The sequence below is a fragment of the Stenella coeruleoalba genome (genome assembly GCF_951394435.1).
Source record: "Stenella coeruleoalba genome assembly, chromosome: 8".
NCBI lineage: Eukaryota > Metazoa > Chordata > Mammalia > Artiodactyla > Delphinidae > Stenella > Stenella coeruleoalba.
In genome coordinates this window covers 45,342,045-45,366,876 of record NC_137154.1, presented here as the reverse complement: position 1 = coordinate 45,366,876, position 24,832 = coordinate 45,342,045, and the positions used below count along the sequence as shown (strand labels likewise).

General features: G+C 37.0%; 1 protein-coding gene across 5 annotated transcripts in view; it reads right to left on the bottom strand.

Moving 5' to 3' along the window:
• SBF2 (SET binding factor 2) overlaps positions 1 to 24,832 on the bottom strand; it is a 472,518-nt gene that overhangs the window by 147,493 nt on the left and 300,193 nt on the right. The window lies entirely within an intron of this gene.

Below are 24,832 nucleotides of genomic sequence, written 5' to 3'. Positions count from 1 at the left end.
AACAGAAAGACAAGATCCAGCTCCACCCACCAGAACACAGGCACCAGTCCCCTCCACCAGGAAGCCTACACAGCCCACTGAACCAACCTCACCCACTCGGGGCAGACACCAAAAACAACGGGAATTACAAACCTGCAATCTGTGAAAAGGAGACCCCAAACACAGTAAGTTAACAAAATGAGAAGACAGAGGAAAATGCAGCAGATGAAGTAGCAAGGTAAAACCCACCAGAACAAACAAATGAAGAGGAAATAGGCAGTCTACCTGAAAAACAATTCAGAGTAATGATAGTAAAGATGATCCAAAATCTTGGAAATAGAATGGAGAAAATATAAGAAACGTTTAAAAAGGACCTAGAAGAACTAAAGAGCAAAAAGAACAATGATGAACAACACAATAAATGAAATTAAAAATTCTCTAGAAGGAATCAATAGCAGAATAAATGAGGCAGAACGGATAAGCGACCTGGAAGATAAAATAGTGGAAATAACTACCACAAAGCAGAACAAAGAAAAAAGAATGAAAAGAATTGAGACCAGTATCAGAGACCACTGGGACAACATTAAATGCACCTACATTCAAATTATAGGGGTCCAAGAAGAAGAAGAGAAAAAGAAAGCATCTGAGAAGATATTTGAAGAGATTATAGTTGAAAACTTCCCTAACATGGGAAAGGAAATAGTCAATGAAGTCCAGGAAGCACAGACAGTCCCATACAGGATAAATCCAAGGAGAAACACACCAAAAAACATATTAATCAAACTATCAAAAATTAAATACAAAGAAAAAATATTAAAATCAGCAAGGGAAAAGCAACAAATAACATACAAGGGAAACCCCATAAGGTTAGTAACAGCTGATCTTTCAGCAGAAACTCTGCAAGCCAGAAGAGAGTGGCAGGATATATTTAAAGTGATGAAAGGGAAAAACCTACAACCAAGATTACTCTACCCAGCAAGGATCTCATTCAGATTTGACAGAGAAATTCAAACCTTTACAGACAAGAAAAAGCTAAGAGAATTCAGCATCACCAAACTAGCTTTACAGCAAATGCTAAAGGAACTTCTTTAGGCAGGGAACACAAGAGAAGGAAAAGACCTACAATAACAAACCCAAAACAATTAAGAAAATGGTAATAGGAACATACATATCAATAATTACCTTAAATGTAAATGGATTAAACGCTCCAACCAAAAGACATAGACTGGCTGGATACAAAAACAAGACCCATATATATGCTGTCTACAAGAGACCCATTTCAGACCTAGGGACACATACAGACTGACAGTGAGGGGATGGAAAAAGATATTCCATGCAAATGGAAATCAAAAGAAAGCTGGAATAGCAATTCTCATATCAGACAAAATAGACTTTAAAATAAAGACTATTACAAGAGGCAGAGAAGGACACTACATAATGATCAAGGGATCAATCCAAGAAGAAGATATTACAATTGTAAATATTTATGCACTCAACATAGGAGCACCTCAATACATAAGGCAAATGTTAACAGCCATAAAAGGGGAAATTGACAGTAACACAATCATAGTAGGGGACTTTAACACCCCACTTTCACCAATGGACAGATTATCCAAAATGAAAATAAATAAGGAAACACAAGCTTTAAATGATACATTAAACAAGATGGACTTAACTGATATTTATAGGACATTCCATCCAAAAACAACAGAATACACTTTCTTCTCAAGTGCTCACAGAACATTCTCCAGGATAGATCATATACTGGGTCACAAATCAAGCCTTGGTAAACTTAAGAAAACTGAAATCATTTCAAGTATAATTTCTGACCACAACGCTATGAAACTATATATCAATTACAGGAAAAAAACTGTAAAAAAAAACACACACATGGAGGCTAAACAATACACTACTAAATAACCAAGAGATCACTGAAGAAATCAAAGAGGAAATCAAAAAATATCTAGAAACAAATGACAATTAAAACACGACGACCCAAAACCTATGCAATGAAGCAAAAGCAGTTCTAAGAGGGGAGTTTATAGCAATACAATCCTACCTCAGGAAACAAGAAAAATCTCAAAAAACAACCTAACCTTACACCTAAAGCAATTAGAGAAAGAAGAACAAACAAAACCCAAAGTTAGCAGAAGGAAAGAAATCATACAGATCAGATCAGAAATAAATGAAAAAGAAGTGAAGAAAACAAGAGCAAAGATCAATATAACTAAAAGCTGGTTCTTTGAGAAGATAAACAAAACTGATAAACCACTAGCCAGACTCATCAAGAAAAAAAGGAGAAGACTCAAATCAACAGAATTAGAAATGAAAAAGGAGAAGTAACAACTGACACTGCAGAAATACAAAGGATCATGAGAGATTACTACAAGCAACTATATGCCAATAAAATGGACAACCTGGAAGAAATGGACAAATTTTTAGAAAAGCACAACCTTCTGAGACGGAACCAGGAAGTAATAGAAAATATAAACAGACCAATCACAAGCACTGAAATTGAGATTAAAAATCTTCCAACAAACAAAAGCCCAGGTCCAGATGGATTCACAGGTAAATTCTATCAAACATTTAGAGAAGAGCTAACACCTATCCTTCTCAAACTCTTCCAAAATATAGCAGGGGGAGGAACATTCCCAAACTCATTCTACGAGGCCACCATCACCCTGATACCAAAACCAGACAGAGATACTACAAAAAAAGAAAATTACAGACCAATATCACTGATGAATATACATGCAAAAATCCTCAACAAAATACTAGCAAACAGGGCTTCCCTGGTGGCGCAGTGGTTTAGAGTCCACCTGCCGATGCAGGGGACGTGGGTTCGTGCCCCGGTCCGGGAAGATCCCACATGCTGCAGAGCGGCTGGGCCCATTAGCCATGGCCGCTGAGCCTGCGCGTCCGGAGCCTGTGCTCCGCAACGGGAGAGGCCACAACAGTGAGAGGCCCGTGTACCGCAAAAAAAAAAAAAAAAAAATACTAGCAAACAGAAACCAACAACACATTAAAAGGATCATACACCATGATCAAGTGGGGTTTATCTCAGGAATGCAAGAATTTTTCAATATACGCAAATCAATCAATATGATACAACATATTAACAAACTGAAGGATGAAAACCATATGATCATCTCAACAGATGCAGAAAAAGCTTTTGTCAAAATTCAACACCCATTTATGATAAAAACTCTCCAGAAAGTAGGCATAGAGGGAACTTACCTCAACATAATAAAGGCCATATATGACAAACCCACAGTCAACATCATTCTCAATGGTGAAAAACTGAAACCACTTCCTCTAAGATGAGAAACAAGACAAGGTTGCCCACTCTCACCACTACTATTCAACGTAGTTTTGGAAGTTTTACCCACAGCAATCAGAGAAGAAAAAGAAATAAAAGGAATCCAAACTGGAAAAGAATAAGTAAAACACTCACTGTTTCCAGACGACATGATACTATACATAGAGAATCGTAAAGATGCTACCAGAAAAGTACTAGAGCTAATCAATGAATTTGGTAAAGTAGCAGGATGCAAAATTAATGCACAGAAATCTCTTGCATTCCTATACACTAATGATGAAAAATCTGAAAGAGAAATTAAGGAAACACCCCCATTTACCACCGCAACAAAAAGAATAAAATACCTAGGAATAAACCTACCTAAAGAGACAAAAGACCTGTATGCAGAAAACTATAAGACACTGATGAAAGAAATTAAAGGCAATACAAACAGACGGAGAGATATACCATGTTTTGGATTGGAAAAATCAACGTTGTGAAAATGACTATACTACCCAATCTACAGATTCAATGCAATCCCTACCAAACTCCCAATGGCATTTTTCACATAACTAGAACAAAAATTTTCACAATCTGTATGGAAACACAAAAGACCCCGAATAGCCAAAGCAATTTTGAGAAAGAAAAATGGAGCTGGAGGAATCAGGCTCTGTGACTTCAGACTACACTACAAAGCTACAGTAATCAAGACAGTATGGTACTGGCACAAAAACAGAAATATAGATCAATGGAATAGGATAGAAAGCCCAGAGATAAACCCACGCACCTATGGTCACCTTATCTTTGATAAAGGAGGCAAGAATATGCAATGGAGAAAAGACAGCCTCTTCAATAAGTGGTGCTGGGGAAACTGGACAGCTACATGTAACAGAATGAAATTAGAACACTCCCTAACACGGTATACACAAATAAACTCAAAATGGATTAAAGACCTAAATGTAAGGCCAGAGACTACAAAACTCTTAGTGAAAATATACGCAGAACACTCTGTGATGTAAATCACAGCAAGATCCTTTTTGATCCACCTCCTAGAGAAATGGAAAGAAAAACAACAACAAAAAACAAATGGACCTAATGAAACTTAAAAGCTTTTGCATAGCAAAGGAAACCATAAACAAGACGAAAAGACAACCCTAAGAATGGGAGAAAATATTTGCAAATGAAGCAACTGACAAAGGATTAATCTCCAAAATATACAAGCAGTTCATGCAGCTCAATTTCAAAAAAAACAAACCACCCACTCCAAAAATGGGTGGAAGACCTAAATGGACATTTCTCCAAAGAAGATATACAGATTGCCAACAAACACACGAAAGGGTGCTCAACATCACTAATCATTAGAGAAATGCAAATCAAAACTACAGTGAGGTTATCACCTCACACTGGTCAGAATGGCCATCATCAAAAAATCTACAAAACAATAAATGCTGGAGAGGCTGTGGAGAAAAGGGAAGCCGCCTGCACTGTTGGTGGGAATGTAAATTGATACAGCCACTATGGAGATCAGTGTGGAGGTTCCTTAAAAAACTAAAAATAGAACTACCATATGACCCAGCAATCCCACTACTGGGCATATACCCTGAGAAAACCATAATTCAAAAAGAGTCATGTACCACCATGTTCACTGCAGCTCTATTTACAGTAGCCAGGACATGGAAGCAACCTAAGTGTCCGTCGACAGATGAATGGATAAAGATGTGGCACATATATACAATGGAATATTACTCAGCCATAAAGAGAAACGAAATTGAGTTATTTGCAGTGAGGTGGATGGGCCTAGAATCTGTCATCCAGAGGGAAGTAAGTCAGAAAGAGAAAAAGAAATACTGTATGCTAACACACATATATGGAATCTAAAAAAAAAAAAAGTGGTTTTGACGAACCTAGGGGCAGGGCAGGAATAAAGACGCAGACGTAGAGAATGGGCTTGAGGACACGGGGAGGGGGGATGGGTAAGCTGGGACGAAGTGAGAGAATAACACTGACACATACACACTACCAAACGTAAAATAGATAGCTAGTGGGAAGCAATTGCATGGCACAGGGAGATCAGCTCGGTGCTTTGTGACCACATAGAGGGGTGGGACAGGGAGGATGGGAGGGAGGCACAAGAGGAAGGGGATATGGGGCTATATATTTATACATATAGCTGATTCATTTTGTTATACAGCAGAAACTAACACAACACTGTAAAGCAGTTATACTCCAATAAAGATGTTAAAAAAAATAAAGTCTTAAAGAAAAAATAAAGTTTTGATAAAAATAATTATTAAAACCAAAAAGCATTAATAAATCTTTTGCCAGTGGTTAATGAGAAACTGGTAGTCCATGGCACTCAAAAGCAAAACAGTTACCTAAATTAACACCTATAAACAACGGTAATCAGGCGCCTATGTAACCAAGTCAGTGTTGCCATACATATTTTAATTCAAATAAGAGGAACAATAAGCCTCGCCCACTGTATCAAAGTTCACTAGAGAATTTGAAGGAAGATCATAATAAGCTCAAGATGCTAAATTTCTATCACAAGGTTCAGCTAAGAGGCCAGAAAGTTTCTATGACTACTCTAAAAGATAAATGAAATAAGATCCTGTAGCTGCAGGGTTCAGATGTGTAACTATCATAACAAAGTTTAACCTTTAGGTGACTGAATTACAGTACAAACTGAGGTCACAGCCTTACAGGGTCTCATGTTAAATGAGGGTATTGATGGGGAAGAAGAGTGGAGTGACTTTGCAGTATGTCAATTTAGCTAAGCTGGAACTACAGTCCCCAGAATTCCCTTCACTGTACAGTTCTGAGTTAGAGTTGCCAGAGATGTGGAAGGTGCAAGTGACGCAGTACACATGCTTATGTTCAGAAGTAAGTGTAGGGTTAGGCGCTGCATGCACATACTGTTACTGATCTGCTGGCTACCTTGTCAGTCAGGCCTGCAGCTCCTTCAGCTGGATTTCCTCTTTCAGGATCTTCGAATTTCTGAGCTAATGTATATGCAGCTCTGTGATGAAGAGAATTAACTTTTTCTGCAAGCAAACTTGAAGGCTTAAAGGCAGTTTGCTTGCAGAAAAAGTAGGGACGTGATGAGATATTTGTATACCCATGCTCACCACAGCATTATTTGCAATAGCCAAGGTAGAAGCAACCTAAAATGCTCATCAACAGAAGAATGGATAAGCAAAATGTGTTATACTCATACAGTATAATATTATTTGGCCTTAAAAAGGAAGGCAATTCTGACACATGCTACAACATGAATGACCTTAAGGATATGCTAAGTGAAATAACCCAGTCATGGAAAGACATATATTGTATGACTTCACTTATATGAAGTACTTAGAGCAGTCGAATTAATACAGATAGAAAGTAAAATGATAGTTGCCAGGGGCTGGGGTGGGACGTAGGCAGAAATTGGGAGTTACTGCTTAACTGGTACAGAATTTCAGTTTGGGAAGATGGAAGAAGTTCTGGAGATGGATGGTGGTGATGTTTTTGCATAACAGTGTGAATGTACTTAATGCCACTGACCTGTACACTTGAAAAGGGTTAAAATGTTAAATTTAATGATGTGTATATTTTACCACAATAAAAAAAGTCCAACTAGAGCTCATTCATTCTTTGAGTACTTCCGTACTTCCTGAAATATAAAGCCTTTCTCATGTTTTATTTGCTCTAGTCCTGGCCCTAGTAATTTCTTCAAGGAGTTATTTCTTCCTTTTAATGGAGACTCGTATTTAGAAACCAAGATGTGGATACTAGGTGTGTTCATTGTTATACGGGGGTGTCTCTGCTGCCTGGCCCTCTCAATAAATACAGCTAGGAAATATATATATGCACCCTCCCCCCACATATTCACAGACATACACACACATTTCCACATATTTTTTCAATGTATATATGTTGAAAACCATGAGTTGGCATTATTAGCCCTAATTTATTCAAAACCATAAGATTCATGCTAGCTTCTCTTTTTCCATACTTATACTTTCTTCTTTTATCAGTGAAAAACCTGGCTACAATTATCCTCAATACCTTTACTTAATTTGGTCAGTCTTCTGACTATAAATAGTACTCTTATTCCACTGGGCCACCGATACCAATTCATCTACTCTCTGTGTGTTTGTAAGTATGGGATTCAGCCTCTGTCTGGCTACCATTACCCTGCCTGAGCCTGCCCAATGGTGCTTGGATACGGGAGGAAGGAAGGAAAGAAGGAAGGGGAGAGAAAGGGGGAATTAAAAAATTTTTTTACTTGTTAGTTGGTTTTTGCTGGTAAAAAGAAATACTATTGAGTTTTGTAGATTGGTCTTACATTCAGTAACTTAAATGAATCGTCTGAGTAGTTAATTTGTCAATGTGGCACTTTTTCCAGGCAGAGGATCATACCATCTGAAAATAATGACAGTTTTTTCTTTCTCTTCTAATCCTTGGATCTCATTTTCCCCTTGTAACATTTTTTGAGAAAGAATTCACATGTAACATTGTATTAGTTTTAGGTATACAACATAATGATTTGACACATTGTTAACAGTAGTGATAAAAGTAAGCATCTTTATCTTATTACAGTCTTAAAGTGAATACATAACATTTCTTCAATAACTATAAGGCTTGCTATAGGTCTTTGGTATGTAGGTTTTACCAAGTATGGAAGCTTTTCTCTAATAACAGTTTGCTAAGAACTTTTACACAAATATACATAGAATTTTATTAAATGCCTTCTCTGTACTGATTAAGATAATCATAATCTTTCTCCTTTAATCTATTAATGTGGTGAATTATACTGAAAGGATCCAGGGACCAATTCTACTATATCATGATGGTTTGGTTTTTTTTAATGCACTAATATAATCAATTAGCCAATATTTTATTTAAGAGTTCTGCACTTACCTTGATAGGAAAAGTGGGACTAATTTTCCTTTCCTTCTACTGTATTTATTTGGTTTTGGAATCATATTTACACTAGCCTCCTAAGATGATATTAAAAATATAATGCTGATTGAAAAAGAAACAGAATATGTACTACACCATTTACATAAATTAAAAATACATGTGCACTAAATAATATGCAATTTTAAACAACATCTACATTGAAAATAATATATTAAACACATTAAAATAATTGAGGGAGATTGGGAGCATAATGGTAATAAAAATAAATGAATAGGGACTTCCTTGGTGGTCCAGTGGTTAAGAAACCACACTGCCAATGCAGGGGGCCCAGGTTTGATCTCTGGTCAGGGAACTAGATCCCACATGCCGCAACTAAAAGATCCCACGTGCCGCAACTAAAGACCTGCGTGCTGCAACTAAGACCCAGTGCAGCCAAATAAATAACTATTAAAAAAGAAAGAAGAACTTTAAAAATAAATGAATAAAACAAGAATGGGACCTTGCATGGACCAAAGATGATATGGTGTTATGAACTAGAGAGGACCACGATTGCTCCTACTAAGCAAGGATGAAAAAAAGGGTCCTGAGATGATAGAATTTATAAGAGGAATCCGGGGGACATCTAGTCCAACCTCTTTGACAATGCAGAAATCCTTTTTCAGCTTTCCTGAAAATGACTGAAGAGTATTTGATGGATTGCATATCTATAAAGCTGTCCTTTTCGCTGTTGAAAAGTTTTAAATGTTGGCTCTAATCTACCCCTTACAGACTTACCAAATCAGAATCTCTGATGATGGGGCCCAGAAATGCACATTTAAAAATTTTAAGGAAAGCTTAATAAATGACTACACCAGATAACAGGACACTGATTTTTCAACTCTAGTTACATGTCAAATTTACCTGTGGAACTTTAAAAAAAATACAAGATGCTTCATCCCTGGGATTCTAACACAGTAGATACGAACACTCATGCTTTATATATTGGGTGGGACAAAAGGTTCGCTTGGTTTTTTCTGTAAGATGGCTCTAGTAGCACTTAGTTGTCTTTAACTTCATTTGAAACAATTTTGTTAGACTGTATGTGACAGCTGTCATATCAGCGTACATTTAAAAAAAGACTTTTCAAAATTAGTGAATTTCTGTGTAGCCATTTCAAAATTGAAGATGGAAAAAAAGCGCATTTTCAGCATATTATGCTTTATTATTTCAAGAAAGGTAAAAACACAACTGAAATGCAAAAAAAGGATTTGTGCAGGTATGGAGAAGGTGCTGCGACTGACTGAACGTGTCAAAAGTGCTTTGCAAAGTTTCGTGCTGGAGATTTCTCACTGGACGATGCTCCATGGTCAGGTAGACCAGTTGAAGTTGACAGAGATCATATCGAGACATTAATTGAGAACAATCAACATTATACCACGTGGGAGATAGCTGACATACTCAAAATAACCAAATCAAGCATTGAAAATCATTTGCACCAGCTTGGTTATGTTCATCGCTTTGATGTCTGGGTTCCAAGTAAGTTAAGCAAAAAAAACCTTCTGGACCATATTTCTGCATGCTATTCTCTATTTAAATGTAATGAAAACGTTCCGTTTTTTAAAGAAATTGTGACAGGTGATGAAAAGTGGATATTGTACAATAATGTGGAACGGAAGAGATTGTGGGGCAAGTGAAATAAACCACCACCAACCACACCAAAGGCCGGTCTTCATCCAAAGAAGGTGATGTTATGTATACGGTGGGACTGGAAGGGAGTCCTCTATTATGAACTCCTTCTGGAAAACCAAAGGATTAGTTCCAACAAGTTGGTCCCAATTAGACCAACTGAAAGCAGCACTAGACGAAAAGCATCCAAAATTAGTCAACAGAAAAAGCATAATCTTCCATCAGGATAACACACGACCGCATATTTCTTTGATGACCAGGCAAACCTGTTACAGCTTGGCTGGGAAGTTCTAATTCATCAGCTGTATTCACCAGACATTGCACCTTCGGATGACTATTTATTTCGGTCTTTACAAAACTCTCTTAATGGAAAAAATTTCAATTCCCTGGAAGACTGTAAAAGGCACGTGGAAGAGTTCTTTGCTCAAAAAGATAAAAAGTTTTGGGAAGATGGAATTATGAAGTTGCCTGAAAAACGGCAGAAGGTAGTGGAACAAAAGGGTGAATATGTTGTACAATAAAGTTCTTGGTGAAAATGAAAAATGTGTCTTTTATCTTTACTTAAAAAACTGAAGGCACTTTTTGGCCCACTCAATATATCATTGACAGTACTGTCGACTGGGACAGTATTTGCCAGCTATATGTGAACTTTAAATTTTGCTTTCAAGCAGAGGTTGTGAATTATCAAACCATCGATCTAGGTTTTCTTTCCTAGATATTTCTGTGCACAGAGATACAAAAGTGAGCAGAGGCTAGCTCTGGCAACCTGTTTAAGGATGGAAGCTGTGGAGAACTGAAACTCTAACCAGATAAGGTAAGCAGCTACTTATATTACATTCACTTATTCATTTACTCATTCATCCAAGTTGTACTGAGACACTATTTCATGCCAGACATAATGGAGAATATAGGTACACCAACAGGTAATTTCATTATATGTGGTAAGCGTTATTGTAGGATCATGGTGGATAGAATGGACGCAGTACAAAATACAGTAGAAGCACACAGAAATGGCTACCAACCTAAAACTGATGGGCCAAAGAAGGCTTCCAGGAGGAAGTGACATCTAAACTAAGAGTAAAGGATGACTAGGAGTTAACTAGGTGAAAGGGACAATTGAGGGAGTAGGGAGTAGAAAAGAATAGTGTTCCAAACTAAGGCAGTAAGATGTGCAAAGGCCAGAGGACTGACAGCAGTGAAAAATGAGGCTGTAGCGGTAGGAAGGAGCAAAGATATGATCAGAATTTACTTTGAGGGCACGGGGAAAGGATTTTAAGTTGGGAAGTGATGAGATCCAACCTGAATTGTAGAAATATCACTTTTGTAAAGCAAGGAAACAGATAAAGTAAGGGGATGGGTCAGGAGAGAGGTGGGGAGACCAGTTAAGAAGTTGCTGCAGTAAAAGAGGTAAGAAACGTTGGTGACTTAAATCAGGATATTGGAATTTAAGGACAGAGAAAAGTGGATGGGAGTTGAGAGACATCAGGAAAGAGACATAGGAACGCAGACTCTATAGGACTCAGTGGCTGATCAGACGTGAGGATAAGACTAAGAGACTAATTTCATGTTTTTTGCTTATTTGGTGCCATTTGTTAAACCAGGAAACTCAGGAGGAAGAGGTTGTGGATGGTGGCTGAAAATGGGGATAAAAGGTGATTATTTCAGTTTGGAACATAACATCTAAATAGCTTTGGGACATTCAAGTAAAGATGGAGAGCAACCAGCAAGATATTCAATTCTGGAGGAAGATTTGGAAGGATTACGTAGAAGACAGTAATGGGGATGAATAAGATTGCCTAGGTAGAATCTTAGACTGGGAGAAGGTTTAAGATTTAAGATAAACATTTAAGATTTTAAAATAAACATCACGACTTGCAGGATGGGGATAAGAAGGTTTACCAAAAAGACTGAAAAAGAGATTCAAAAGAAGTAGAAAGTCAGGAGAAATGGTATCATCAAAGATAAGGGAAGAGGGGGGCTTCCCTGGTGGCACAGTGGTTGAGAGTCCGCCTGCCGATGCAGGGGACACGGGTTTGTGCCCTGGTCCGGGAAGATCCCACATGCCGCGGAGCGGCTGTGCCCGTGAGCCATGGCCGCTGAGCCTGCGCGTCCGCAACGGAAGAGGCCACAACAGTGAGAGGCCCGCATAACGCAAAAAAAAAAGATAAGGGAAGAGCGTTTTGCACAGAAGTGGCCAGTGGTCATCATCAAATCTACCATGTGTCAATAAACAAACAAACAAACAAATAAATAAGAACTGAAGAGTTTCCACTAGATTTATCAATGAGTTCTCATTGGTTGAGTTGGTGATAGCCAAAGATTTGGCCTAAACCTTACAGATGTTAGAACAGCTAACTTCTTAATGAATTTTCTCCTATATCTGAAATTCAAAGTGTTGACAACCAAGTTAGTTCCTTATTAAGTAACTTAGAAAAGTAGACTCTTATTTCAATAATTACCACTTCCATGAAATTATGTAATCATTCATGTATTCAAATAATATCTGAATACTTTCTATGTGCCAGGTACTGTGCTGGATGTTGGGTATACAATGATGAACAATAAAAACAAGGTCTGTTTTCACTCAGTTAAGGTTAGGGTTTTTCAATAGCAATTGCTATTTAGGAAAAATAAAAATAAAGATCCACAAGTTTCCAGAATTTAAGTTCCTGATCTAAACTTAAATTTAGCTATATAGTACCTATTGCCACAGTTTTTTGTTTTGTTTTGTTTTGTTTTTTGTTTTTTTTGGTACACGGGCCTCTCACTGTTGTGGCCTCTCCCGTTGCGGAGCACAGGCTCCGGAAGCGCAGGCCCAGTGGCCAAGGCTCATGGGCCCAGCCGCTCCGTGGCACGCGGGATCCTCCCGGACAGGGGAACAAACCCACGTCCCCTGCATCGGCAGGCGGACTCTCAACCACTGCGCCACCAGGGAAGCCCTGCCACAGTTTTTGAAGAACACAGTATATCAGTGACTTAAAGGCAAGAATAAAAAAAAAAATTAGATTTAGGACTCACCTTTCAAATTACAAGCTGTGTGATTTGAGAAAATCACTTAATTTCTTTGAGCCTATTTCCAGAGGGTAGTAGTGATTGTGGATGACCCTGTTTCAAAGCCAAAAGAAAGCTGAGGTTGTCTGAGGCAGTCGGAGGAATAGAGGTACCCAAGAAGGAAAAGGACAGAATAATTATGGATGCTGACTAGATGGTTCTCTTACAAGGGGCGTGGAGAATGAAAGCAGAGTTGAGGAACAATGGTGGCGAGTAGGAACGGACTTTGTTTAACTGACCCCTTCTGCTTAGGTCATCCTTCGCAAGAGGTAAACCAAAGAATGACAAAAGAAAAAGAACGTGTCCATGGTGAAGCTTGTTGACTGAGAGCTTCATTATAGCATGACCTGGTTGAGCTGTTCCGTTAAGAAACTCTTATCTCAGTATTTTTAGTAAAATCTTTTCCTCTTTGGCTGGTCACATTTCTCAGAGAGCTGTCTTCCAATGTCCTGCTTGAGGGAAGGTTGCCAAAGTTCTAGGAGCTGAAGGGGGAAAGTTGTCGACTGGTATTCTTAATATCTGACACTCACTTTACTCCCATGTTTGCAGCAAAACAGTATTTCCCTCAGCCAGACATAGTGTTTCCCTGGCCTGTTCACGCTCTGTCTCTCTCTCTCAAAAATACACAAACCAACCAACCAACCTCTAATACTCTGCCAGGGTAAAGGAGAGGCAGCTGGCTGTTAACACAGAACTGGAAAAGATCTGAGACGGGACTCTAACTGCATCTTAAGGAGACTTTCAACTAATCCTCTTTTTAATGTTTTAACTCCATCTTAACCTCCTGCTTTCAGCAATAACTTGATATCTCTAATTCCTGAGCCCTGTGCAGTTCCACAAACTGGGGTGCTTTAAGGCTTGTACAAATGTTAGTTAGGAGAAGTCTTTCTTTGGGCTGCTAAGTAAAGGCAATCATCCATCAGCTTTCTAGTTTCTAAAATGTTGTTGCTGTTGTCTCCTATCCTGTTTTGCCTGTGGGTTTACACATTAAAAAAACTCTTTACTTTTGTTTTAGGGTTTTGGGGTAGTAGCTGAGGTTAAATGTATGTATTCAATGTTCACTTTAACCAGAAGTTACTCTATCTACTTATCTCATCTCCCACCACCTTTCTATATTACACCTGGCAACATGGAAATATTTTTTAATTTTCAAAAACACAGGTGCTTTCCATACTTTTTTCTACTAGCAACTTCGTCTGTTTGGAACACTCTCCCTCCCAATCCTTGTCTGACAAGTGCCCTCTGTGACCACCTCCTTCCCACTCTAAACCCAGTAACCCGTAACAGCATTCGTAGCACTTTTTCATACACCTCTATCAGTGCATATTCCACTATATTATAAATACTGGTTTACCTGTGAGTTTTTCCTTCTAGACTGTGAACTCCTTAAGAACCAAAATGATATCTTAATCATCTCAGTATGTCTAGTACCTATTACGGAGACTAGTACATGATAGAAATCAGTAAATGTCTGGAGGAGGAGAAAGGAGGAGAGGAGTAAAATACATACCCTGCTCAAGCAAAAGATGTATTCTACTGATTAATATACTCTTTTTTAAAAAACTGAAGTACAGTTGACTTACAATATTATGTTAGTTTCACGAACACAGCAAAGTGATAGTTTAATATATATATATTTTTTTTTCTTTCTCAGATTCTTTTCCATTATATGTTATTATAAGATATCGAATATAGTTCCCTGTGCTGTACAGTAAATCCTTGTTGTTTATCTATTTTCTATATAGTATTGTATATCTGCTATCTCATACTCCTCATTTATCCCTCCCTCCTTCCCCTTTGGTAACCCTAAGTTTGTTTTCTATGTCTGTGAGTCTGTTTCTGTTTTGTAAGTAAGTTTATTTGTATTATTTTTTAGATTCCACATATAAGTGATATCATATAGTATTTGTCTTTCTCTGACTTATTTCACTTAGTATGATAATCTCTAGGTCCACATGTTACTGCAAATGGCAATATTTCACTCTTAATTGCCAAAATATACAAAGAGGGCTTCCCTGGTGGCACAGTGGTTGAGAGTCCGCCTGCCGATGCAGGGGACACGGGTTTGTGCCCTGGTCCGGGAAGATCCCACATGCCACGGAGCAGCTGGGCCTGTGAGTCATGGCTGCTGAGCCTGCGCGTCCGGAGCCTGTGCTCCGCAACGGGAGAGGCCACAGCAGTGAGAGGCCCGTGTACCGCAAAAAAAACCCCACAAAGATTTCATACAATTCAATATCAAAGAAACAACCCAATCAAAAAATGTGCAGAAGAACTAAATAGACGTCTCCAAAGAAGTCAGACAGATGGCCAACAGGCACATGAAAAGATGCTCAACATCACTAATTATTAGAGAAATGCAAATCAAAACTACAATGAGGTACCACCTCACACCGATCAGAATGGTCATCATCAAAAAGTCTACAAAGGGTGTGGAGAAAAGGGAACCCTCCTACACTACTGGTGGGAATGTAAATTGGTGCAGCCACTACAGAAAACAGTAGGGAGGTTCCTTAAAAAACTAAAATACAACTACCAAATGATCCGGCCATCCCACTCCTGGGCATATATCCGGAAGAGATGAAAACTCTAATTTGAAAAGATACGCGCACCCCAATGTTCATAGCAGCACTATTTACAGTAGCCAAAACATGGAAGCAACCTAAATGTCCATTAACAGATGAATGGATAAAGATGTGGTGTGTATATTCAAGGTCAGAGTGCCAGCATGGTTGAGTGAGGGCCCTCTTCAGGGTTGCAGACTTCTTGTTATATCTTTACACAGTGGAAGGGGCTGGGGAGCTCTGCTGGTTTTCTTTTGAAAGGGCATTAATCTAGTTTGTGATGTCTTTATCTTCATGACCTAATCCCTAATACCATCACCATGGGCACTAGGTTTCCAACATATGAATCTGGGAGGACACATTCAGAACACAGCACTTAACAAAATTCTCTAATTTGCTACCTCTTACATAGGACTGGTCATCAGCAGTGCTTGAGTGTCCTTAAAAACTTGTAGATTGTGGAAAGTTTGGGGTTCCAGAAGATAAGCCATTTTTCTCATACTTTTAAACCTCTAGGTGGTTTCCTATATTATTCAGAGCCCTTAGCCTAAGATGCCCAATATAAGAATTTATCCAGTAACCAATGGAATTTTATAAAACAATTTTGTTGGTAACTAGAATTTTCAGCCTTGACAAAATCTGAGGCTTGACTGTGAAGCCCATCCTCTTTAATAAGGCAGGACCCTTAGTTACTTTTGGAGATACTGACCACTGCCAGTTGAAGTCATAGTAAGCCCACTGTTGAGTAGCTTGCTTGCTTATTTATGTATGTATGTATTTATTTATTTAAGCAAGACTTTCTCAATGAAGAGAAAGCCACTGATTCACATTCTGGCACAAGTTCCTTACCTTGTCACAGACTACTACTTTGAATAGCACTGTGTTAGACCATCTCATTATATCCTCCATGTATCTTAACTTCTCTTCCATATTCTCCATCTTCTTGTTCTCTCTGCTCCACTATGTGTAATTGCTTCAGATCTGTATTCCAGTTCACTACAAGCCTCTCACTGCATTTAGTGTGATGTTTAACCCATCCAATGAGCTTTTTGTAATTATGTACTTATTTCTTTGTTTACTTATTTTACCCAAATAATTTCAAATATATATCAAAATTGAAAGAATTTTACAGTGAACACCTGTATACTAACCACCTAGACTGTCATTAACATTTTACTACGCTTGCTTTATCATTTAGCTATTCATCTACCTATCCTTTAACCCATCTTATTTTTAGTGCATTTCAAAGTAAATCGCAGACATCAGTTATACTTCCCCCAAGTACTTTAGCATGCATATCATTAGAGGTCAATATTTGTTTATAGGTTCTTCTTTTGCCGTATAATTTACATACAATAAAATGCACAAACTTTTAGTGTTCACGGGGTTTTGACAAATATGCCATAATGTTTTTGAGATATATCTATGTGGTTGCACGTATCATTAGCCTGTTTTTTTTGTGTGTGTGTGTGTGTGTGTGTGGTACACGGGCCTCTCACTGTTGTGGCCTCTCCCGTTGCGGAGCACAGGCTCCGGACACGCAGGCTCAGCGGCCATGGCTCATGGGCCTAGCCGCTCCGCGGCATGTGGGATCTTCCCAGACCAGGGCACGAACCCGTGTCCCCTGCATTGGCAGGCAGACTGTCAACCACTGCGCCACCAGGGAAGCCCCAGCCTGTTTTTTTTTATCGCCGATTAGTATTACATTGTATGGATATATGGCAGTTAAAGAAAAAAGCATTCTCTGATTGATGGGCACCTGGGCTGATTCTAGTTTTAGGCTATTATGAATAAAGTTCCTACGAATACTTTTGTATAAGTCTTTTTATGGTCATATGTTTTAATTTTTTTAAGGTAAGACCCAGGAGTGAAATTACTGGATCATAGGCTAGGTATATGCTTAGCTTTATAAGAATCTCCCAGTCTTTTTTCTAAAGTGATTGTAACAGTTTACATTCTCAACAATAAAAGCTGAGAATTCCAAGTACTTTACAACTCTGTCAACATTTGGTATTGTCAGTCTTTCCAATTTTAGCCATACTGGTGGTTATATAGTAGTATCTCATAATGGTTTTAATTTGCATTTCCTGGATGACTGATACAGAGCAGTTCTTCATGTTTTTACTGACCATTCACATATCTTATTTTGTGAAATGTCTGTTCAAACTGTCCATTTTCAAAAACTGGTTTGGCTTCACCTTATTAAGTTGTAGGAGTTCTTTATATAAACATGACATCAGTTCTTTGTCACGTTTACATTTTGGGAATATTTTTTCCTAGTCTTAACTATTCATTTTCTTAATGCTGTCTTCTGAAAAGCGTAAGTTTTAATTTTGATAAAGTACAGTGACCTTTTTTTCTTTTTTGGTTATCACTTTTTGTGACCCGAGAAACTGTTGCCAGTTATAAAGAATATAAGTGGCAATAAAGATTCAATTAATTATTAAAAAAAAGAGAAACTGTTGTTCATTCCCAAGTCACGACTCTATTCCATGCTTTCCCCTAAAAGCTTTATTGTTTTATATTGTATGTTTATGTCTGTGCTCTACTTCAAGTTAATCCTTGTGTTTGATGTGAGGTAGAGATATTGGTTCACTTTTTTTCCATATGGATATATTCAGTTATTTCAGCACTATTTGTGGAAAAAACTTTCTTCTCCCTATTGGATTGCTTTGGTGCCTTTGTCAAAAATGCCATAAACGCGGCTCTGTTTCTGAGTGCTCTTTTCCACTGATCTATTTGATATGTCAGTATCACACTGTCTCGATTACTGTGGGTTAACAGTAAATCTTGAAATCTGGTAGTGTTAAGTCCTCCAAATTTGGTCTTTTTCGAGATTGCTTTGGCCATTCTAAGTCCTCTGCATTTCCACATACATTTTACAATTATCCTGTCAATTTCTAGAAAAAATTCTGCTGCAGTTTTTATTGGGATTTCATTCAGGCTACAGATTGATTTGTGGAGAACTGACATCTTAACAATATTGGGTTTTCCCTATCCTTTGAGTTTTTACTTTACTGATTATATAATCTAAACTTACCTGGCCATTTTTTTTTTTTTTTTAACCTGGCCATTTTTGTTAGTTTCTTGTTATTTGCTTATTTTGTATTCGATCCTTTACTTCTTTAAGTATTTTAATTATTATATGTTCATACTGAATAATTCCAATATATAAAGCCTTTGGGAGTCTCAATCTGCTGTTGGTTGTTTCTGTTGACACTATTTCATATTGGCTCATTTCTTTGGTATTTGGTCATTTAAAAATTGTGAGTTCATATCTTACTGAATTTTATCTGTGGGAATCCTGACTGCCTAAATTGTGGCTGCATTATTCTAGAAAGGATTTATAATTGCTTCTTCTGGAGGCAAGGGTGAGGGGCATGCCGCTGAAGAGGGATTATTTTATTCCTCTTCCGGTGTCCTAACCTGATGTAAATAAAGCTCTCAGGTTCAACCAGCTCTCTTTACAGAAGTCGACTTAATTGTGCTCACAAATCTGGTTTCCCTACCTGCTAATAGCTCAGAATTTGGTTTTTCCTATTTGTCCTTTTCTTGAGAGTAGAGGAGGGGCCTATTATAGATTTCCTTTTCTCCTTGGGAAAAACTATATATCAAAATCATGGGGTATTTTTGTTGTTGTTTCAATTTTCTAAGATCTATTTCTACATTAGTGAGAGGGTCCCTCATAACATGCAGTTTATCATAATGCTGGAAATAGAGGACTTTACTGGGTTTTTAAATTATAATTTACTGTGAAAAGATCTTAGCTAAGATCCTGACACAAAAATCATAGATCTGCTAAAATGAAAAGAGTTAAGGCCATGATATTTTTGAAGAGATTTCTAGTAATCTCAGTTACAAAAAACAACTAAAATACGATCAGTTATTTGAGATGAGAAGATACATAGGAATAATCTATAATCTCTATAAACCAGTCCTTTAAAAAATTATCTTGGCAGTGAAAGAACCTGATAAACAAAATAACCCCTTGGCAGTACTCATGTTCCATTTAATTTTCCCTTGAGGACAGAAAAGACAGAATAACTTCAAGATCATGAAGAGCAAAAATTACTAAAATTTCTGAATCACTACCTAAAAATTGGTTCATTTAATGTTTCTATCTTAAAACACCAACACAGATGTTTGGCCTCTCTGCCTTGAAATTCTATGCTTTTGTAAAGAATGTTCAGAATGTCATGTTAAATCCCCGCAAGTAACATTGTTGCAACAAGAATATAAATATTAATAAATCCCAAGTTGGTAATAAATAACCCATTAAAATAAGAGTATCACATGTGAACCCATTTATAACTGAAAAGAGCCTCTCTATAATGTTAAACAACAGCATATGCTGGAAGAAAGACAGGATATATTTTAATGTATTTATGAAATAGTGAATTCAAAAATATTAAGTGTTCATCAGTACAGGTGTATCTGGAAACAACACCAACAAAAAAATGCAAGCTTTTTACCCCTAGAATATGATTATTCAAATGAAAAGGAGTATTTTTGTAACCCAAGGGTACCTGGCTATTCTATAAGTAATTACTAATTAGTATATGCTAAAATTAAGTTTAGAGAAAGCCTTATAAATTAGTTCTTCAGTTAATTACAGCACATAAAGTACAAATGGAAAAAAGCTCCCTAAAACAGTTTTTATAGTTTTATCACCAGTTATAGGGAATCAGGAAATTACCTAACTTTATAGCTTCTGGTGACCTTGATCTATTAATCAAATTCCTTTGTTCTCTATAATGACAGTACCAAAGTAACTGTAAGAAAGTAACAAAAGTAGCAAAAGACATGAGTTTTTTTAGGGTAAATTTATTACGTCTTATTCTTCTCATAAATGTTTGATAATTTCCTTCCTATAAAAATGAGAATCATTTTTTAAGTTATAAAATATGCTTGTTATATGTTTTATATAACTTAATTATGCTTGTGTGTATGTGTGTGTTTCAAGCAGAGAAAAGTTTAAATGGAAGTCAAAACTCCTCTATCTATACCAGAGATAACCATTATTAAGGATTTAGTGTAAATATCCTTCCAGATTTTTACCATGATATACATACATACATATATGTAATTTTAGATCAAAAATAGAATTATATCTACTTTATGTAACTTCCTTTTGCCCACCTGGCAATACATAACAGAAGCTTTTTCATATGGGTACATATTATAGAGCTATATATTACAGCTGTACATATTATAGAGCTACCTCTTTCTATTTAGTAATTGAACAGTATTCCGAAGAAGAGTTCTACCATAATTAGATTAATCAAAATCCAAATGGTAAACATTTAGGATGCTTTCAATTTTTGCTATTATAAACTATTACAGCTCGTCTCTTATGCTCTAAAGTAAGAATGTATTTCCAGTAAAGGTGAATCATCTCCTATCGTGCCAATTTGCTTAAACAAGATTACTTTTTTTTTTCCGGTACGCAGGCCTCTCACTGTTGAGGCCTCTCCTGTTGCGGAGCACAGTCTCCGGACGCTCAGGCTCAGCGGCCACGGCTCACGGGCCCAGCCGCTCTGCGGCACGTGGGATCTTCCCGGACCGGGGCACGAACCCATGTCCCCTGCATCGGCAGGCGGACTCTCAACCACTGCGCTGCCAGGGAAGCCCCAAGATTACCTTTTTGATGCTAGATTTTAAGTTAGAATTTCTGAGAAAGGTATCACTTGAAATGGGTTTTAAAAGATAAATATACCCGGGCTTCCCTGGCGGCGCAGTGGTTGAGAGTCCGCCTGCCGATGCAGGGGACGTGGGTTCGTGCCCCGGTCCGGGAAGATCCCACGTGCCGCAGAGCGGCTGGGCCCGTGAGCCGTGGCCGCTGAGCCTGAGCGTCCGGAGACTGTGCTCCGCAACAGGAGAGGCCTCAACAGTGAGAGGCCTGCGTACCGGAAAAAAAAAAAAGATAAATATGCCCTGCAAAAAAATGTAACAGTAGTACCCTAAGACATTAATGTGTATAAGTTATAAGATTATAAATAATAATGATACAATTAACACCCATATACACAGTTTAAGAAATAGAGTATTACCATTACCTTTGAAGATCTCTATGTTCATGTCCTTCCTCTCTGTCTCCTGGAGGTAATTTTCTTCAATATTTTGCTTATTATCCCTTGATTTTCTTTTTTCCCAGTTTTATTGAGGTACATTTGACAGATAAAATTGTAGTATACAATGTGATGATTTAATATATGTACACATTGCTTTTCTTTTTAGTTTTAACACATATATTCTATCCCTAACTTAAATCTCTCTAAATAATATATTACATGCTTTGAATTTTATATGAATGAAAGCATATTGTAATTGAATTGCCTTTTTATTTTTGCACAAAATTATCTTCTTTAAGATTCATCCACATTATTCCTTATAGCTGCAATTCATTCATTATCTCTGCAAATAATGTTCTAACATAAGAAAATAGAACAATTTATCTATACATTCTACTGCTGGTTGGCATATGAGTTGTTTCCAGTTTCCTGCTATTTCAAACAATGTTCCTATGAACATTTTTGCGCATATCTCTTGGTGTATGTGGGTAAGATCTCCTCTAAGAGTGGAATCACTGGGTCATAGAATATGTTCATATTCAGCTTTACAAGAAAATCTTTGTACCATTTTACACTCTAACAAGCAGAGTTTACATGCTCCATTTGTTCGATAACTTCACCAATACTTAATATTATACAATTATACAATTACTGCAAAACAGTGAATGTAAAATGCTATCTCATTGTGGTTTTAATTTATATTTTTCCAGTTATTGACACAGATCGTCTTTTTAAAAAATGTCATTTTATTTATACACTAATTATCCAACTGGATTTCCTTTCCTCTGGGATACTTTAAGTCTCTTGCCCATTTAAAATTTGGGTTGTCTTTTTCTTATTGATTTGTAGGAGCTTTTATAATCTGAGTACTAATCAGTTGGTAGTCATATGCTCTGCAAACATCTCTCACTCTGAAGTTTACATTTTCATTCTCTTTATGGTATTTTTTGATGAATTTTAATGTAGTCAATTTAATGTAGTCAAATTTACCAATCTTTTCTTTCTAACTGAGGTAAAAGTGGTATATAACAATATTTTCTTTTAAGATTGGCACTATTTTTACCATGTTTAACAAATCTTCCCCTCCCCCAAAGTCATAAGGCTATGCCATTTATTCTCTTTGAAAGACTATATAGGTTGGCTTTTCATATTTAAGTATTAATATTTAATCCACATAAAACTGATTTTAGTGTATAGTGTGAGGTATCGGTACATTTTTCCTGTACATGGTTCATTATGTGTACATGGTCACCCAACTGTCCCAGTACTAGTTATTGAATTTTTTACCTCTTTGTCACTAATCTGAAACACCAACTCTGTCATAAATCACATTTCCAAACATGTGTACATCTGTTTATAAACTCTAAATTCTGCTCTACTGGCCAATTTGTTTATGATTGTGCCACACACTGTCTTAATTACTACAATCTTAAACTAATTAAAAAATTTCTTAAGTGTTATTGAGGTATAACTGACAAATAAAATGGTAAGATATTTAAAGTGTACACTGAGGTGATTTGATATATGTATACATCGTGAAAGGATTCCCACAACTCCGTTAAATAACACCTCTCCTTACACATTTATCTGTCTTTTTTTTTTTTTTTTTTTTTTGGTGAAAACATTTAAGTTCAACTCTTTTAGCAATTTCAGTTATATAATAAAGTGTTACCAATTGTAGTCCCCATGTTGTACCTTGGATCCTCAGGCCTTATTCATCTTATAGCTAAAAGTTTGTACCACTTATCGACCTCTTTCTATTTCTTCCACCTCTCAGCCCCTGGCAACCATTTTCTACTCTGTTTCTAAGAGTCTGACCTTTTTTGTTTTTTAAGGTTCCACATATAATACCATGCAGCATTTGTCTTTCTCTGTCTGGCTTATTTCACTTGGTAGAATGCCTTCAGGGTTCATCCACGTTATTGCAAGTGGTAGAATTTCCTTCTTTCTCATGGCTGAATAATATTCCACTGTATTGTGTATATATACCACATCTTCTTTATCCATGTATCCATGTATCCACTGATGGACATTTAGGTTATTTCCACATCTTGGCTATTGTGACTAATGCTGCAGTGAACATGGGAGTGCAGATACTTCTTCAATAGCCTGTTTTCATTTCCTTTGGATATACCCAGAGTGGAACTGCTGGATCATATGGTATGGTTCTATTTTTAATTTTTTGAGGAATCTCCATACTATTTTTTATAGTGGTTACACCAATTTACAGTCCTACTGACAGTGCACAAGGGTTCCTTTTTCTCCATATCCTTGCCAATACTTATTATCCCCTGTGTCTTTGATAATAGCCTTTCTAACAGATGTGAGGTGGTATCTCGTTGTGATTTTGATTTGTATTTTCCCGATGATTAGTGATACGGAGCACATTTTCACTTACCTTTTGGCCATTTGTGTGTCTTCTTTTAAACTAATTTTTGATATGTGACAAGGCCAATTCCCAGGCTTTGCCGTTTGTTTTAGGAGCATGTTGATAATTCTCAGACTTTTGCTCTTTCTGTTGGGATTCTGATGGGAATTGCAGTAACTCTATAGATTATTTTGGGGAGAACTGATATCTTTATAATACTGAGTCTTCCAATCCATGAACATGGTATATCTTTCCATGTCTTTAGGCCTTCTTTCATCCACAAATGTTATTATTAATTATATCCTGTAATTCTCACTTTCCAATCTACCAGAATTTAACATGCATTTTACTCAATCTCTCTGGAGTTCCACAGATAGTCTTTGAAATCTTAATATTTAATCACATTTTTCTCTTTGTACAAAAAGTTTAAGAAAGAATTTTTGCATCACCTACAAAGAATACGATGCCAATGTCAAGGGACAGGATAGGGAAATCAGATTATTTGCTTCTCCTAAACTGTGTCCTCATTATTGTGTGGGAAGTTTACCTCTGTAAGATAATACATGTATGTTGAAGCCAACTGGAAATATTTTTTTTGTGTGCTTTACCCACACAAAGTACTTAGTAAACGCTTAACTGAGTAATTCATTTATCATTTGGATTACCCACCATTCATTGCCCTCTGCTTTAATAGTACAACTGAAGACTGACTGAAAAGGGCTGACATGAATACAGACATTAAGTAATATACTACTGAATGTTTTAAAGATGACTTTTCATTTTCAGAAAGCTTGCTTATAGAACTAGTAAAATAACCTAATATTTTTCAAGAAAAAACAAAGAAAGAATAAAAAACTCTTAATATTTATGCCAAGTAATACATAAGTGTTTCTGACAGAAATGGTATGGATATTGGCTCTTCATCCTATTA